At 34.8% G+C, this 18,077-nt stretch overlaps 1 long non-coding RNA gene across 2 annotated transcripts in view; it reads left to right on the forward strand.

Annotated features, from left to right (window-relative positions):
* LOC127542132 (uncharacterized) overlaps positions 1-18,077 on the forward strand; it is an 88,970-nt gene that overhangs the window by 39,980 nt on the left and 30,913 nt on the right. The window contains exon 3 of one of the 2 annotated variants that reach the window (XR_007948551.1): positions 9,632-10,164. The exons of the other annotated variant lie outside the window; for it this stretch is intronic. This is a non-coding gene — a long non-coding RNA (uncharacterized LOC127542132). Of the gene's footprint in view, positions 1-9,631; positions 10,165-18,077 lie in introns of those variants that run through there. 2 annotated transcript variants of the gene reach the window in all.

Here is an 18,077-nt window from a genome sequence, read left to right on the forward strand (position 1 = left end):
GTTTTTCTTGATATCAATGAAAGAAATTTGTTAGCAATATAAAAATGTCATTTTTACATAATTCATTCTATATCCCTTCGTATAATTTAGGGTTCAGAAACTTTTATAAAATATTTTGAGATACCTTTTCAGGAAGTGATTGGTGGATTATTTCAATTTTTATTTTATCCTCTGGTTCTAGAATATTAAAAGTTTTCTCTGAAAATTTCTTGAAAGATAATATATAGGCTCTCTTTTTGATCATGACTTTTAGGTAGGCCAATGATTTTTAAATTATCTCTCCTGGATCTGTTTTCCAGGTCAATTGCTTTTCCAATGAGATATTTCACATTTTTTTCCACTTTTTTTTTTTTGGTTTTTTTTTTTTTTATTGTATCTTGATTACTCATAAAGTCATTAGCTTCCATTTGTTCAATTCTATTTTTTAAGGAATTATTTTCCTCAGTGAGCTTTAATGAGCCCCAGTTTCTTCATCTGTAAAATGAGGGTTTTGGACTAAATCATATCTAGAGTAACTTCCATTTTTAAGTCCTATAATCTTATGATTCAACATCAAGACTCAGTCTTTCAGAAAGGGCCCTCGTTTTCCCCCCTGACCAAAAGAGAACTGCCCTCTCGAGACAGATATTACAATCCTAAAAGATCCCAGAAACAAAACTAAAAGCACCAGTAAATATAGATTTTGCTTTGACCTTGGTATAGCAGACAAATGTCAGAGAGAAAGAGAGAGAGTCTTGTAGATAGGTCCACATAATCTAAGATCAGAAAAGTTGTTTTTATTGATCCCAAAAGTTTGACATTTCTTTTAAGATTGCATTCATCATGGAGAGAATAGTCATAATATTATGAATTTTTAGAACTAATTAGTTCCTTAAGAGATCATCTAGTCAGCCCTTTCATTCACAAATGAAGAATCTCAGTTCTAGAAAAGTGAAATTACTGGCCAAGGATCAGATGGGTAAGTGATTAGCTAAAGGTCAGATAGGAATTACAACTTAATCTCCTCACTCTTCTTTTCCTTCTACTACCCCATTGCTTCTCTAATTGTAAATTAGAATGACAAGCACCAAAACCTAGAAAGGCATGCTTTTCAATCTTATTCAATTTACCTTATTTATATCTAGTTTCTTGTTTTGTTTTGGGTTTTTTTCAGGCTTTGTTCTATAGATTTTGATAATTTTCTGTGTTAAAACCTGACTTTCTAGATAGATAATTGAATTCAATAATTCACCAAATATTCATTAAGTACTTACTATGTACTAGGTGCTGCTAGTTACAGCACTAATTTTATAAATTTTATATTTCTAGTTATGAATTTTTTTAAAAAGCAGTACTTGTCTGCACAGAACTTATATTCTATCTTGGAGTATAGCTTAAACACATATTTGTATAATACAAAAGGCATTCAAGTATAGTTTGGGAGATTAATCAAGGGAGGAAGATGGACAGAGATGGAAGAAGAAAGATAATGATCAAACTCTCCTGAGTATGAAATTGCTTTCTAAATAGCTAATTTTGTGGTAAATCAGTAACCGTAGCAGGAAACAAATGATGGCCCATACATTAACCTTATAACTCAGAAGACAAATTTATTAGAAAAGTATTACAGTCAGTTGTTCTCACAGAAGTATAGAAAACTTAACTGCTAAAGCTCCTGGGAACTTTCAGTGTGGAGCGTGTTCCTCCAAGCATGAAGCAGTTCTTAGTCCTGCTGCTAATCACACTAACATAAGCATAAATAGTTGGTAAGAAGCCCAGGAAGAAAGCAGCAGTCCAAGAGTGGAAGCTTTATCATATATAGTAGTTTTGACTTCTTATGCGGATTATAACATTTTTAGCAGTTTTCCCCACTCCCAAGATCTGTCCTATGTGAGACTCAGCTTTTAGAGGTCAAAATTAAATTTAATTTTAAAATAATTCTTTGTTTTTATCAACATTGGGATTCTCTTCAAATAGGTTTTTTCACCTTCCCACTAGCCTAAGACAATGTGGACTAAAAAGCCACCTTAGGGATTCATTTCTTTGGAAAACAATCAGAATTCCTGTTCTATTTTAAGAATGAAAGGTTGGGCTAGCTAGGTGGTGTGGTGGATGGAGCACCAGCCCTGAAATCAGGAGGATCTGAGTTCAAATCTGACCTCAGACACTTAATACTGCCTAGCTGTGTGACCTTGGGCAAGTCACTTAACCCCAATTGCCTCAGCCAAAAAAAAAAAAAAAAACGCAAGGTCAATGATTAATAAAAAATATTGATATTTAATCATTCAATCATTTTGACTCTTTGTGACCTCGTGGACTATATCATCTCAGGTTCTTCTATCCTCCACTATCTCCTGAAATCTGACCGAGTTCATATTTGTTAATGTCATTCTCTGCCATCCCCTTTTCCTTTTGCTTTCAATCTTTTCCAACATCAGGTTCTTTTCCAATGAATTCTGTCTTCTTATCATGTGTCCAAAGTATTTAAAGCTTTAGCTTCAGCATTTGGCCTTTCTGTGAATATCCTCAATGAACTTCTTTTAAGTATTGATTGATTTGTGTCTAAAGCTCTCTCAAAAGTCTTCACAATTTGAAAGTGTCAGTTTTGTGGCACTCAACTTTATAATCCAACTCTCACAGTCATATATTGCCACTGGAAAAACCATTGATTTGACTAAACAGAGCTTTGTTGGCAGGGTAATGTCTCTGCTTTTTAGTGTGCTATCCATATTTCCCAAAGCTTTCTTTCCAAAGAACAAATGTCTTTTAATTTCAGGATTGCAGTTACCATCTGCAGTGATCTTTGAGCCCAAGAATATAAACTGCCTTGACTTCTTTTTTTTTTTTTTTTGCCAGGAAGTAATGGGACCAGTTGCCAAGATTTTAGGGTTTGTTTATATATATATATATGTATATATATATATATATATATATACATATATATATAGCTGTATAAAAATATATATATTTATATATATACACACATATATGTATATATAGCTGTATAAACATATATATTTATATATATACACATACGTATATATGTATATGTAACTGTGTAAAAATATATATATTTATATATGTAAAGCATCAATCGAACTTAAGAAATAAAACAAGCATTTCCAAAACATAGTTGAAAAGAAAAAAATGATGATTGTACATGAAACTGCAAATTTTTTGACTTGCTATTTTTTTAAAATATATAATAAAGTTATATTGTAACTTATTTTTTTCTTTTCTTTCTCTTTTATTCCTTCCCTTCTCCCCCCACCACTCACCCATTAAACACAAATACACATTCACACACACACACACACATACACACACACACACGTAAAACCATTCTAGACATATTTCTATTTATCATTTCTTTTGATGGTTAATTTGAACATTTATAGTAGAGGGACTTAGTCAAAGTCATTTTTAAAACAATATTACTATTACTGTGTACAGGGTTCTCTTGGTTCTGTTCATTTTACTTTTCCTCATTTTGTGCAAGTCTATCCATAGTTTTCTAAGAGTACCGAGTTCAGCATTTCTTACAGCATAATAGTATTTTATCACAATCACATACCACATCTTGTTCAGCCATTCCCCAATTGATAGGTATTCCTGCAATTTCCTTGTCTTTGACAACCACAAAGAGAGCTGTTATAAATATTTTAAAATATAAATGTTCTTTCCCCTTTTCCCTAATCATCTTTAGGAAACTGACTTGGATATTGCTGGGTCAAAGGCAGTTTAATAGTTCTTTGGGCATAATTCCAGATAGCTCTCCAAAATGATGGAATCAGTTCACAATGAATTAATGTCCCAATTTTTCCATCCCCTCCAATATTTGTTGTTTTTTCTTCAGTCCTTTTAGCCAATATGACAGATAAAAAATGATATGTCAACGTCATTTTAATTTGCATTTTTCTAATCAATAATGATTAAGAGCATTTTTTCATGACTCTAAATTGTCTTAATATCTTCCTCAGAAAACTGCTTGTTCATATCCTTCTACAATTTATCAGTTGGGGAATGACTTGTCTTCTTATAGATTTGACAGAATTCTTTATATATTTGATATATGAGACTTTATCTGAGAATTTATCTATAACAATTTTCCCCAAATTTTCTGCTTTCATTTTAATATTGGCTACATTTGTATTTATTTGTAAAAACCTTTTTAATTTAATGTAATTGAAATTATCTATTTTATACCTCATAATTGCTTTCTATCTCTTATTTATTCAAAAATCATTCACCTATCCATAAGCCTAAAAGATAGTATAGCCCATGTTCTTCAATGTTTCTTGTAATATCTCTCTTTATATTTAGGTCATGTGTCCATTTTGATCTTATCTAGATAAATTGTGTAAGATATTAGTCTATGTCCAATTTCTGTCAATTTCTTACAAATGAGCTTTTATATTCTTCTCTTTCACCCTCATTACAAAGTTTCTTAATTCTTCTTCACTTTCTGCCTTCCAAATGATATCATCTGCATATTTGAGATGGCTGATATTTCTCCCAGCCACTTTAATTCTAGCTGTTGATTCATGCAGACTTTGCATATAAATTTAATAAAGTGACAACACATAGCCTCATATTCTTTTTCAGATCTAAAGTAATTAGTTGTTCCATGTTCAGATCTAACTGCTACTTCTTAGCCCACATACGGTTTCCTCAGGAGACAAGTGAGATGATATATTCCCATTTCTTTAAAGACTTGGCACTTTTTGTTGTGATCTACATAGTCAAAGGCTTTATTTAGTGTGAAGTCAGTGAAGCAGAAGTAGATGTTTTGGTTTCATTTTTTGTTTTTTCTGGAATTCTCTTGCTTTCCCCATAATCCAGCAAATGTTGGCAATTTAATCTGCCTCTTCGAAAGCCAGCCTACTCTTCTGATAATTCTTGCTTCACACATTGCTGAAGCCTAGCTTGTAGAATATTAAGCATAAACTTGTTGGCATGTTAAATGAGCACAATTGCTCCATAATTTGAACAATTTTGGCATTGTTATTCTTTAAAATTAGGACATAAACTGATATTTTTCCAATTCAAAGCTACTGTTGAGCTTTCTAAATTTGCTGGCATCCTGAGGACAGCACTTTTACAGAATCATCTTTTAAGATTTTAAAATGATCATCTGGGGCATCCCCTCCACTAGCCTTATTGTTTATTAGCAATGCTTCCTAAAGCCCACTTGATTTCTCTCTCCAAGATATCTAGCTCTAGGTCAATAACCACATCATTGTGGTTCTTGTAACGTTCTTCTGTATATTCTTACCACCTCTTCTTAATCTTTTACTTCTCTTTAGTTCCTACCTTTTTTATTTTTTATCATGACCATTTTTTGCAGAAACTTTCCCTTGATTTCTCTAATTTTCTTGAAGAGACCGCTTGTCTTTCCTATTCTATTATTTTCTTGTATTTCTTTGCATAGCTCATTTAAGAAAAACCTTATCTCTCCTTGCTATTCTCTGAAATTCTACATCCAGTTGAATATATCTTCCCCTTTCTCCTTTACCTTTCCTTCTTTCCTCGCTTATTTCTAAAATTTTGTCAGTCATTTTGTTTCCTTGCTCTTTTTTTTTTCCTTTGGAATGTTTTTTGTTGCCATTACAATATTGTGAACCTCTATTTATATTTCTTTAGGCACTCTACTTATCAAATCTTAATCCTTTAAATCTATTTCTTATTTCTACTTAACATTCATAAGGAGTGTGAATTAATTCATATCTATACAGTCTGATGATCTCCCCTACTTCCTTTAATTTCAATATGTATTTTGTAATAAGAAGCTTATGATCTGAAGCACAGTTAGCTTCAGGTCTTATTTTAACTAACCGCATAGAACTTTACTTTGGGTTGCAAAGTATATAATCAATCTGATTTCAATATTGATGACCTGATGATGTCCACACATACACTTGCCTTTTGGATTGCTGAAAAAGAATGTTTTCTATGACCAAAGAATTATTACAATTAATAATAATTGATAAGACTGCATTAGTTTCTGCTCTGCTTAATTTTGCACTCCAAGAGCAAACATATCTGTTATTTCGATTATTTTTGGATTTCCTAATTTAGCATTCCAATTCTCTATGATGAATATGACATTTTGGGGGGGTGTTATTTCAAGAAGATGTAAGTTTCCATAGAATTGAGCAACTGTGGTCTCTGGTGTCAGTAGTTAAAGAATAGACTTGTACTAATGTGATGTTTAACAGTTTGTCTTAGATTTAAACAGATATCATTCTGTCATTTTTGAGATGTTACCCCAGTACTGCTTTTCTCACTCTTTTTAATTGACTATAAGGACTACTCCATTTCTTCAAAGGGTTTCTTGCCCATAGTGTATCTATAATGACCGCTTGAATAAAATTCACCTATTCCTATCCATTTTACTTCACTGATACCTTCAGTGTCAATGTTTAATTTTTCCATCTCCAGTATGATGACATGCAGCTTATCTTGGTTTATAGATATTATACTCCAGGTTCTTATGCAATATTGATCTTTTTGATACTGAACTTTTTCCTTCCATCATCAGACACATCAATAACTGATCTTCCTTTTCTTTTGATCCATCTGCTTCATTAATACTAAAACTACTTGTACTTGTTCCCTACTCTCCCCAATAGTATGTTGGACATCTTCTGACCTGAGGGGCTCGTCTACCAGTGTCATATCTTTGATCATTTTAATACCGTCCAGTAGTTTTCTTGGCAAAAGTACTGGAGAGGTTTGCCATTTCCTTCTGCAGTCGACCTCTCCACCATGACCTGTCTGCCTTGGGTAATCCTTCACAGTATTGCAGAAAGTTTCATTTAGCTATGCAAGCCCCTCTGTCATGATAAGGCAATGATCCAGGCGGGGAATAAAAAGTGACTGGAATGCTTTAATAGAAGCTGACTATAACAACATTCATTTGTTCATTTTTGGTTCAAGTGATGATTTTACCGGTAAAGGAAATACTTGGTGTAGAAACATCTTCTGCCAACATAGTTTAATGACTCTATGGCAACTTATCATCTTGGAGTGTTGCCTAAGGTCACTGAGAAATTAATGACTTTTGACCAGAATCACACAATCAGTTTGCATAAGAGACAGGAATTGGGCACCACATCATATTTATACTAATAGATTTGGGGCTGGAAGGGTACTTAGAATTTACCCAGTTTACACATACATATATACAACATACATAATATACATGTGTATGTATGAATATGTGTGTTGCAACATGACAGAGTGAATTAAACTTCAGTTTTAGAGTCAGATCCTCTAGATTCAAATGCCCTTTCATATATACTGTGTGACCATGAACTTTCTACCTCAGCCTCAGTTTCCCCATGTGTAAAATGGGGATGATAATAGCACCTTGTTATAGTTATATTATTATAATAGCAATAACAGCAAAAAAAACATCAAATGAGATCATATGTATGTATTTTAGTGTATTAAACATGAAATCAGGAATTCTATCAATTCAATAATGAAGAACAAGCAAGAAAGGAGCAAGGAAATAGGAGAAATGAGAGGACAAAATGTTATGATCAGAGAGGAAAATCTCATAATTCAATACTTTGGAACTAGAGCAGTTTGAGTGGTGGTGGGATCTATGCATAAACACTCTTTCTGGTAGCTGAGGTGGAGTGGGGATGGAGGTGAAGAGGGTCAAAGAAGGTGATTAAGCCTGGAGACCAAAAGGTAATAAATGTTGTCAACTTCAATATTTAAGTCTTTAGTATTTAAGGGTTATAGTAAAAAGGAAGTTGTGAACTGAACTTGAGAAGAGAGAAGGAACAATCTGCATATTAGTAACAAGAAAAATGATGGCTATATGAATGTAGCATTTTACATTTTTAAAGTATTTAACACGCATTATCTCACTTAGCCTCACAATAGCTCTATGAGAGTGCTATTATAGACTAAGAAAATATTAGAAAATGGCACCACCATTCTGTAGATAAGAAAATTGAGGCACATAGTAGGCATGCAATAAATTAGTGGAATAGAAACAATTTATTTCTTTTTCTCCACCATTGGTTGTGAATCAGAGCAGGGAATCAGGGAATTAGATAGTGAATTAAATGCCAAAATGATTCAGACCACTGCAGCTATAATTTTGAAATATACAGAAACCGAGGAAGAATTATCCCTTGCTCTAAATGCCACTCCCCCCTCCATCTCATTCCAGAGGCCAAGGAAAAAGAAAAGGGATCCATCAATTTAAAAATGCTTTAAGGACTATATAGTATTGTCTAGTGTGTGTGTGTGTGTGTGTGTGTGTGTGTGTGTCTTTCTCTCTGACTTTCTCACTGTCTCTGTCTCTCTGTGTGTCTGTCTCTGGGTTTTTATGTGTGTGTGTATCTTTGTATCTGTGTCTCTCTGTCTCTGTCTTTATCTGCCTTTATTTCTGTCTCTCTGTGTCTCTCTGTCTCTGTCTTTATCTGCCTTTATTTCTGTCTCTCTGTGTGTCTCTGTATGTTTCTGTCTTTGTTTGTCTTTATCTGTGTGTCACTCTGTCTCTTTCTCCCTGTGTGTGTCTTTTGAATCTCTATCATTCTCTCTACCTGTTTTTCTGTCTTCCTCTGTCTGTGTCTCTCTTTCACTGGGTTCCTGATATTCTCTCTTTTTGCCCCTTCCACTCCCTCCCTCTCCCTCTCCCTTTACTTTTACCTCTCCCTCTCCTTCTCCCTTTCCCTTTCCCTCTCTCTCTTCTTCTTCCTTTCCTTCTGCCTTTCCCTCTCCCTCTCCTTCTTCTTTTCCTTCTGCCTTTTCCTCTCCCTCTTCCTTTCTTTCTCCCTCTCCCTCTTCTCTCTTCCCCTCTCTTTCCTTCTCTCTTGCCCTCTCCTTCACCCTCTCCTTCCCTCCTTCCCTCTCCTTCTCTCTCTCTCTCTCTCTCTTTCTCTCTCTCTCTCCCTCTCTCTCTTTTTCTTCTCTCTTTCTCTCCTTTCTCTCTCTCTTCTTCTTTCTTTCTCTCTCTCCTTTCTCTCTCTCTCCTCTTTCTCTTTTTCTCTCTCTCCTTCTTTCTCTCTCTCTCTCTCTCTCTCTCTCTCTCTCTCTCTCTCTCTCTCTCTCCCTCTCTCCCTCTCCTCTCTCTCTCTTTTTTTCTTTCTCTTCCTCTTTCGTTCTCTCTCTCCCTCCCCCTCTTCCTCTCCCTCTTTTTCTCTCTCCCTCTCTCTCTCTCAATAATAGCTGGGAACACAGGCATTAGCATTGTCTTCTATAGAGTCCTACCTGCTTTTTGAAGTGAGAGTTATAATATCTAACTTCACACAACAACACTGTTACTATAGCATTCATTTGGGACAATTTCATGAATTTTAGACATGTAAAGTACTTTAGAGATCACATAGTTCAACCCCTTCATTTTATAGATGAGAAAATTGAGACCCAGAGACATGAAGTTACTTAAAAATTAGCCTGTCCAAATTCTCCAAATTGAAGTTACAAAGTTATAAGCCAAGAAGTCTCCTCACAGCTAGTGCATTCCACCACCCCTTACTGCTTCCATTATTTTTAAAATCAGAAAGTTAAAAGGTTTATAATAGCTCTAGAAACCATAGGCTGGATAGCACATTTTCAAAGAACATTTTTCCCAAGCCTTGATGTTAAATTTGAGATGATGACAAAACAAATGCCTACTTTCTTATAGGAACAAAGAGAAAGGCCCAGGAATTGGGACCGGATTAAATGACTTTTTCGGAAAGTGATGCACAATGAACATTTTTGCTCATTGCCACATAAGGAACCACTGAGGAAGACGCCTTTTCAAAGAGAGCTCACATAAATGAAGTCTTCCACTGGAGGGAGTCCTTTCACCATCAGGATACAGGATGCTATCACCATAGAAGTCATCGCATAATCAGCACAAATGGTCCTTTGATTTGTTCTACACTATAAACCATGTTGTAAAAGGACCAGTTAAGCACTGAGGTCTATTTTTTATAAAGAAATGAAGGAGCAGTTATAGACTAACCTTGACCCTTATAATAAAAATGTTTTTTAAAAAAATAACATAAGGCCAGAGGGGCCTTAATACCAACTTCTAAAAATGTTGCCCACACGCCCAATATTTATCACTACAGTAAAACCTGTCCACCTCCTTTTTTGCCCAATTGTACAATCAGAATTACAGAAATAAATTGCAGTACACTATAAGGAATAAATTACAGCACTGCACAATTACCTAAAATTAATCACCAGAACAACATTGTTTCCCTCTGGGATATGTGTTTACCTACTTTGTTGGTTTTTTGTCTTCCTCGTGGACTTGAACCATAGCCTCATAATCTATTTAACATACATTTCAGCTCAGCACCATACACAGATGGGTGATTTGGCTGATTAATTTAGATGGCACTTTTTCAAACAAGGTCCTAAAAATTTACATGCATATGCTAGTAAAGGAAGAAAAGGATAGCTCTTTCCTTTATTCATATATTTACATATGGGTTAGGCAAGCCAGTCTGCCTGAAGCAGCGGGATACCCTGCCAAGAAGATACCTGGCCACATGTACCAGGCAAGCCAAACTGCCAACATCACCTTGGCAACTATCTCCTCTTAGACCCTCATGGAAATAGTCCAGGACCTTGAACTCAAAAGATTTGGAAATAGCAGTGTCCCCTAAGTCACCAGCCCCTAAAGCCATCAACGGATGAAGAAATCATTGTAGAGAAGGAGTCCACTTTTGTCATTATCAGCACTGACAATTGTGACCAACAGGCAATATAGGAATAAGAGCTCTAGGACTGGTAACAGAGCCTGCATCCTGCTTCCAGCTTAAGTCTCATAAACCAAGTATGAGAAGCTATCAGTTACAGGAAGGGTGAGACATCTCCATCAAGTGCTAAGCAAATGCCACCTACAGCCTAGATGAAGCAGCAGAGATCCTGGAGAGAGAGAGATAGGAGACAGCCAGGCAAGTCAAACCATCACCATAGTATCTCCCATCAGACCCTGATGGAGGTCCCCCAGGACTCCTTGAACCCAAGAACCTGAAAAAGTCAGCCATTATCCTGGGAAGCCATCCTTACAAATATGGCCTGGCAAGTATTCTCGTGAGCAAATTTTCTTGGGAGAACAAGAAAACAGTCTTGCCACCAAAGGCCTTGGCAACATCAAAAACTGACATAATTTTATCAGTGGAAATGCCATTTTAAAAAAGGCATTTATATCTTTGCTGGTATCCCTAGGACAAAGCTTCTTAAATGTTTGATTTATATACCTATTTTATATATCTATGTACCCGGAGTCAAATAAAAATTTTTCAGGCAAAAATGGATCATGAGTGGAAAAATTTTAAGAAGCCCTGCCCTAGGGAATCACAGGATCTTTCCATTTGCTTTGCAAGTAAAACTTTCCATAGGTGTTCCTTCCATTAAAAGGTGAGCTCCTTGAGAAGAGATTTCTTAATTTTTTATTTGTATATCTGGTGCTTAGCACAGAACTTTGTATGTAGTAAGGGCTTAATAAATGCTTTATTCTACAAATAATTGAGTTGGCAACCTCAGATTAAGACAAGGTCCTCTGAAAGACTTCTGAAGGCAGAACCACAGTGGTGTACTGAAGAATGCTCAACCAATCTCTCTCAACATTCCCCTCCAAACAACTTTTTTTTATGTTAAATCTAATATATGTATACATATTTATATAATTATCTTGGTGCATAAGAAAAATCAGATCAAAAAGGGGAAAAAAGGGAAAGAAAACAAAATACAAGCAAACAAAAAGAGTGAAATGCCATGTTGTGATCCACACTCCGTTACCACAGTCCTCTCTCTGAATGTAGATGGCTCTCTTCATCACAAGATCATTGGAACTGGCCTGGATCATCTCTTTGTTGGAAAAAGTCCTATCCATCAGAATTGATCCAAACAACTTTAAAATAATGCCTCAGATCAAATTCTGGAACAGCAGAACTGACAAAATGTCAAAAAGCGATATTCTTCCAGCCCAACTTAAGAGACTGGAAAGACAGATATGTGACCCTGTGGGGCTCATGTAAAATGCAGCATCATTAGTGAGATTTGATGGTGGCAACAGCAGCTTTAGGACTCTTAAGGGTATAAGAGAATGAGACAACTGTTCAGAGTAAGATTACAAGGGACCTCTTTGCTAGCAGATCATAGTTCAAAGGTAAAGAGGAGCAGGAGCAGTATCACTTTCTGTCTAAGGAAGCAGGGATTGTAAGGAGCTTTCTCAGTTGCAATCCCAAGGGAGTTGGACCCTGAGCAATATCATTTCCAGTTCCAAAAGATCAGGGATTCTGAAAAGCATTCTTAATTATGAACCCAAGGAATCAGAGACCCTTCTTGAGTAAGGACCTGAGCATAAACCAGAACATCAATGGCGGTCCCTCTTCCCAGATTACACCCCCTTAAAAGCACCAAAAACTTCCAAACCCCAGAAATAGCTCTGAAAACATGACTGCAAAAAAAAGTCTAAAACTTGAGATAATACCCTACCTCAGGAACCATCTTCAATAACAATTTCAAAGCCAAGAAATAGACTGTGAAAAAGAGCAAGCAATAAAAAATTAATTTTTTTAAAAAGAACCTGAAAATAAACTACTATGGTGACAAGAAAGATCAAGAACATATGTTATTCATTCATTAATTCATTCATATGTATCAAAACATAAAAAAGTTTATAGCATCTGAACAGTGAAACTGAGAAAGAAAAAACCATCTTCTTCCCAAACTTCTGTGTGATACAACATAGTGAAGAATTTATTTGTCACTGTTAGTACATAAACTCTGAGACAAGTTTGGATTAATGGGTATTGTGAAATGGAAGCCAAAAAGGTTAGGCCATATTTTTTTGTTGTTCTTTCTTTCCCTAGACCTGTGATTTATTCCATAAAGGAAGATCTTAGGGAAAAACTAGTTCTACTAGTCCAAAGTAGCACGTTTATGCATGCTTTAGTCTGAGAGGGTAATGAGAGAAAAAGTGACTTGCCAAGAGTTCAACTGTTAATATGCGTCAGAGATAGTAATTGAACTCAGGTCTTCTTGGCTCAACTCATTGTACCTCACTCATCATTTGGGGCTATGTTTATTAATTCAATCAACAATCATTTATTAAGCAACTTCTATGAGCTTACGGACTAGAAATACAAAGATAATCAATTCTTGTTTTCAAGGAGCTCATATTCCACTGAGAGAGACAACATGTGTAAATATACATATAATAGCTCATCTTCAGAGACTATAAATGTTGTGAGTGTATCTTTAAGAACCAAATGGAATGTTATAGAAATTGTAGTTTAGTCTTCATTTTAGAAGGTTTGGAAGGTCTCCTAGAGTCAGTTAGGAGAGACTGATAGCTTGAGAGCAGTTAAAGATACTGTTCTGTTGTAGCAAGAAAAGACAGAGACAAAGAAGATGAAAAGGAATCTTTTTCTTGATGATATTGTTTTAACCTATACCTTAGCAAGAGAGTAAAGAGAATTCTTAAGAGACTGTTGTTTGATAACTTGAACAAAAAAAAGATACAATTTTATTTTCAGAAATAAGGAAAAGTCACCCACTAATGATCATTCATCGTTTTGATCTTTCTCACAACTAAAATATCATAAATAATTAGCTATGTTTTTGTTTATTAATGATTTCATTGTTGATAAATAAATTACATCTTCAATAACTTTAATAGTTAATCGATTAAACTAAGCTATAGACTCTCATACTTAATATAGAAAGAAATACAAATACTATTATGAAAGATTTTTAATTAATTAACTCTGAGTTAATGAGAACTGTACTGAAATTTATTATGACAAAAATATCCAAGCATATTCCTGGATTGTCTTATGTATCCTATGTATACCTAGAGAGCTAGTCTTAAAAGTCATGGAGACCAAGATTCAAATCCTACTTCTGTGACTTACTGTGACCTTCAATAGGGGATTTATCCCCAGTAACCCTGAATCTCGGACTGCAGAGCAGATGCTGTTCTATATAGTTAAAAGAAATTTCCTTGCCAAGAGTTCCCTGTACCTCAAAAGGGTTTTTGTGAAGATCAAATAACATATTACAGTTATTATAAAATTACTAAATCACTTGTTACCTTGCCTGAATCTTTAAAAAAAAAAAAAAAAAAAAAAAGAATCTTGCTTTCCTTATTTCTACTAGAGGGTTACAGATACATTTATCTTATTTTATTAATAGAAATAATAAGAAACTCCCTCTCATTTCCTAGTTCCTTCACCTCAGAGGCACTCTAAAAAAAATCCTACAACGGAAATCTCATAAGATTTCTAATTATAATTCCTGTTTAAAAGACATTTGTGCATTTGTCAACAAGTTTAAAAAGCACCACTGTTAACACCTGTATGGGAAACAATGGAAAATCTGTGTTAGTTGAGGGAAAGAGTGGGGGGAGAGGGGTGTGTTATTATGTTGCTTCCCCTCAAAGCTGAAGTACCAGTTGATAAGCTTACTGAACAGGTTGAGGGTTTCTTTTGTGTCTTGGAGTCTGACACTTTGTGATGCAGAAGGAGCAGAGATTTCCATCCAATGTCATTTAAAATAGAGCAAGGCACCAGACCATATCTCTGAAAACTGCCTAGCCATTAGTAGGAAGTGATAAAATGTAAGAGACTCATCAGTAGATAGTAAGGATGTTGGTAAACCTTTTATCAAGGTATTTCAGACCTCCTCTAAGATGCTAGTCCTTCAAGATTCCCATGTTTGGGGTTAGTTGCTTATAACTATTGCAGGAACCACTGAAACCTAGCCCAGGATACACAGTAAGTGAATTTAGATTCACTTTTCATATTTCATAAAACTTCATAACAGAAATTCACAATAATTTCATAATAGAAATTAAACCCAGCCTCATGAATACACAAGTGAATGTAGGGGATGTATTAATTTCAGTTTATGAAGTTATACTTGAAGAATGTCATCTGTTAATTTAAGCTCACTAAACACTGTATCTGCTGAATATCACACTTTCAATCTCAATTATATCCCTATATCGTTGTCTTTGTATTGAAAGATGACATCATTAGTTAAGGGGAATGAAATTGCTACTATTTGTGGCCAATGGTCCTTTCTACCCTACCTCCAATGAGGATGGCCTTTTGCCTGGTTGGGGTCCCACTAGTTGTTGAGGCTGTTCATACATGGTTCATTGACTTTGCCTCAAAGGAAAATTATGGTCCTTTAGTATAATTCTGATAGATTTGGAAAGAAGAAAAACACAAGGCTGCTGTTTCATGCCAAGTGAAAGAAAGTATAGGATGCTTTAAGTAGGATGTACTAAAGAGACATCATTTGATATTTGCCCAGGGTCACATAGCTACTAAGTATCTTAGGCTGGAATTGAACTTGGGACATCCAAGGACCAGCTCTAATCATTATACTACCATCTAATTGTCTCTAGAAGAAGAATTAGGTGTAGACTTAACTGTTTAACTTCTTAGGAGTTAAACAGAAAAGGGAAGATAGTCCAATGATAGCTTGAGAGTGTAGTAAGATCAAGAGTTTTTTGTTTTGTTTTGTTTTTTCCAGAATAGGTGAAATATGAGCGATTTCTTACATAATGAGAAATGATACAACATAGAAAAGATCTTTAGGATAAGGTATGGAAAAATACTAAAGATGATGAAATAAATGACAAAAATAGTGATATTTGCCAATTTCACATCTTTCCCTGAAACTGGAGAGAAAAAGACAAATGAAGAAAAAGCATTTGGGGCTGGATAGAAAAAGGTGAAAGATCAGAACTAATGCCCTCAACTTTATTTTTTGTATTTATTTTATTTTTCAAATTAACAGAAATCTTTTTTCTTTTCCTCACACCCCAACCCCACTAGAAAAGAAGAAAACAAACAAAAAAAATACATTTTTTCATGATGATAATCAAAAATATCTACATTTCATTCTGCCCTTGAATCTATCCCTTTTCTCTCAGGAGGCGGGTAATATGGTCATAGCTCTTACAGACAGCTTTCAAATCTATTTGTCCTTATAATACCGCTGTTAAAGAATAGATTGTTCTACTTCTGCTCATTTCCTTCTTCATCAGTTTACAAAATTCTTCAAAGTATTCATTTTAAATATATTCATCCTATATAGAGGCAGAGCAAAATAGTGGCCTAAAGGCAGGGACTTATCTGAGGTCTCCCCCAAACCTCTCCAAATATCTTTAAGTAATGACTCTAAACAAATTCTAGAGTGACAGAACTGACAAAAAAAGATGATGTGGAGCAATCTTCCAGCCCAACACAACTTAGAAGGTTGGCAGGAAAGGTCAATCGCACCAGAGTGCGAGTGGAGCGCAGTCCAAGACAGGCCATATCTTCACAGCTGCAGCAAAGCAGGAGCAGGCCTTGGGAGCCAGAGGTCTTAGTCCACACAATGGTAAGGAGATGGAACAATTGGTCAGAAGGATATTACAGGGATCTCCTTGCTAGCACTGAGGCAGAACTCTGTTGTTTTGTCCATACTCAGATCCAAGTCTGGGTGACAATCCCACAGTGAAAAAGAGCATTAGCATACCAGACCCCTAGCAGCCAAAGTAGAGGGGGGACTCTTGTCACAGTTCTAGGGAAGAAAAAAAAAAAAAAAAAACTGTGGTTACTCACAGACAAACGCACAGGCCAGGACAGTAGTAAATATTTTTTCTTAGATCATACCACCTTGGGAGAACTGAAAACTTACAGGTCCCTAGAACTATCTCTGAAAACAGCTGCACAAAATCCCTGAAGCTTGGAACAGTGCACCCTCCACCTGGGAGCAGAGTCCTACTTTAACAAAGACTTAAAAGTCAAGAAATAGAGTGGGGAAATTAGCAAACAAAAGAAAAAGATTCTGATTATATAAAGTTACTATGATGATAATGAAAATCAAAAAATAGACTCTGTTATAACAAAGTCAAAGTTCCTATATCCAAAGCCTCCAAGAAAAGTATGAAGTGGTCTCAGGCCATGGAAGAACTCAAAGGATTTTGAAAATCAAGAGAGGTAGGGGGAAAATTGGAAAGAGAAATGAGCGTGATATCACGCAGGAAAACTATAAAAACAAGTCAAAAGCTTGTTAAAGAGACACACAAAAATTACTGAAGAAATTAATACCTTAAAAAACAAACTAGGTCAAATGGTAAAGAAGATTCAAAAACTCAAAGTGGAAAAGAATACTATAAAAAAAACAGAATTGGCTGTATGAAAAGAGAGATACAAAAATCCAGAAGGAAAAAAACTCCTTAAAAAGTACAATTGACCAAATGGAAAAGGAGGTACAAAAATTCACTGAAGAAATTAATTCCTTAAAACTTAGTATTGAACAAATAAAAATTAATAATAACTTTACGAGAAATCAAGAAACAAACAAAACCAAAACAATGAAAACAAGACAATGCAAAATATCTCACTGGAAAAACTGATCTGAAATCCAGGAGAAAGAATTTTAAAGTTATTGAACTTACCTGAAAGCCAAATATATATATATATATGTATTGTTGCTATAGTATAAAACCTTTTGATTCTACTCACTTTACTATGATTACTATGATCAGATCTTTCTATATCTCTTCAAAATCATTTCATTTCATTTTTCACAGCAAAATATCTCATCACATTCATATACCACAATTTGTTCAGTCAACATAAAAAAGAATTACTAAAAATAATTTTGTATGCACAAAATTTTTGTTTTTTTGAATATGTGGTATCTTTTGGCTAAAAGCTATACATAATTTAGCATACCTGAGGGCATCATTCCAAATTGTTTTTCAGAATGAAAAATACCAGAAGTGCATCAATGTGCCTCTTTTCCTGAAGTCCCCAAAACATTTATCATATTTTTGGTCATATTTAACAATTTAATAGGTCTGAAGTGGAACCTCAGAATTTCTTTAATTTACATTTTCCTAATTAGTATGGATCTGGAACATTTTTAATATGGTTATAACCTGGTTTCTTCAGGTGAAAATTAGCATATTCCTAGATCATTTATTCATTGAACCATTTCCTTTTATGTCTTGGAAATAAAACTTTTTTATCAAAAAAATGATTGTTTCCCAATCATTTCCCATTTGATTTTTGTTTTAATTGGAGGTGTGTGTGCAAAAACTTTTTGATTTTATGTCATCAAAA

The sequence above is a fragment of the Antechinus flavipes genome, chromosome 6 (assembly GCF_016432865.1).
Source record: "Antechinus flavipes isolate AdamAnt ecotype Samford, QLD, Australia chromosome 6, AdamAnt_v2, whole genome shotgun sequence".
Lineage (NCBI taxonomy): Eukaryota > Metazoa > Chordata > Mammalia > Dasyuromorphia > Dasyuridae > Antechinus > Antechinus flavipes.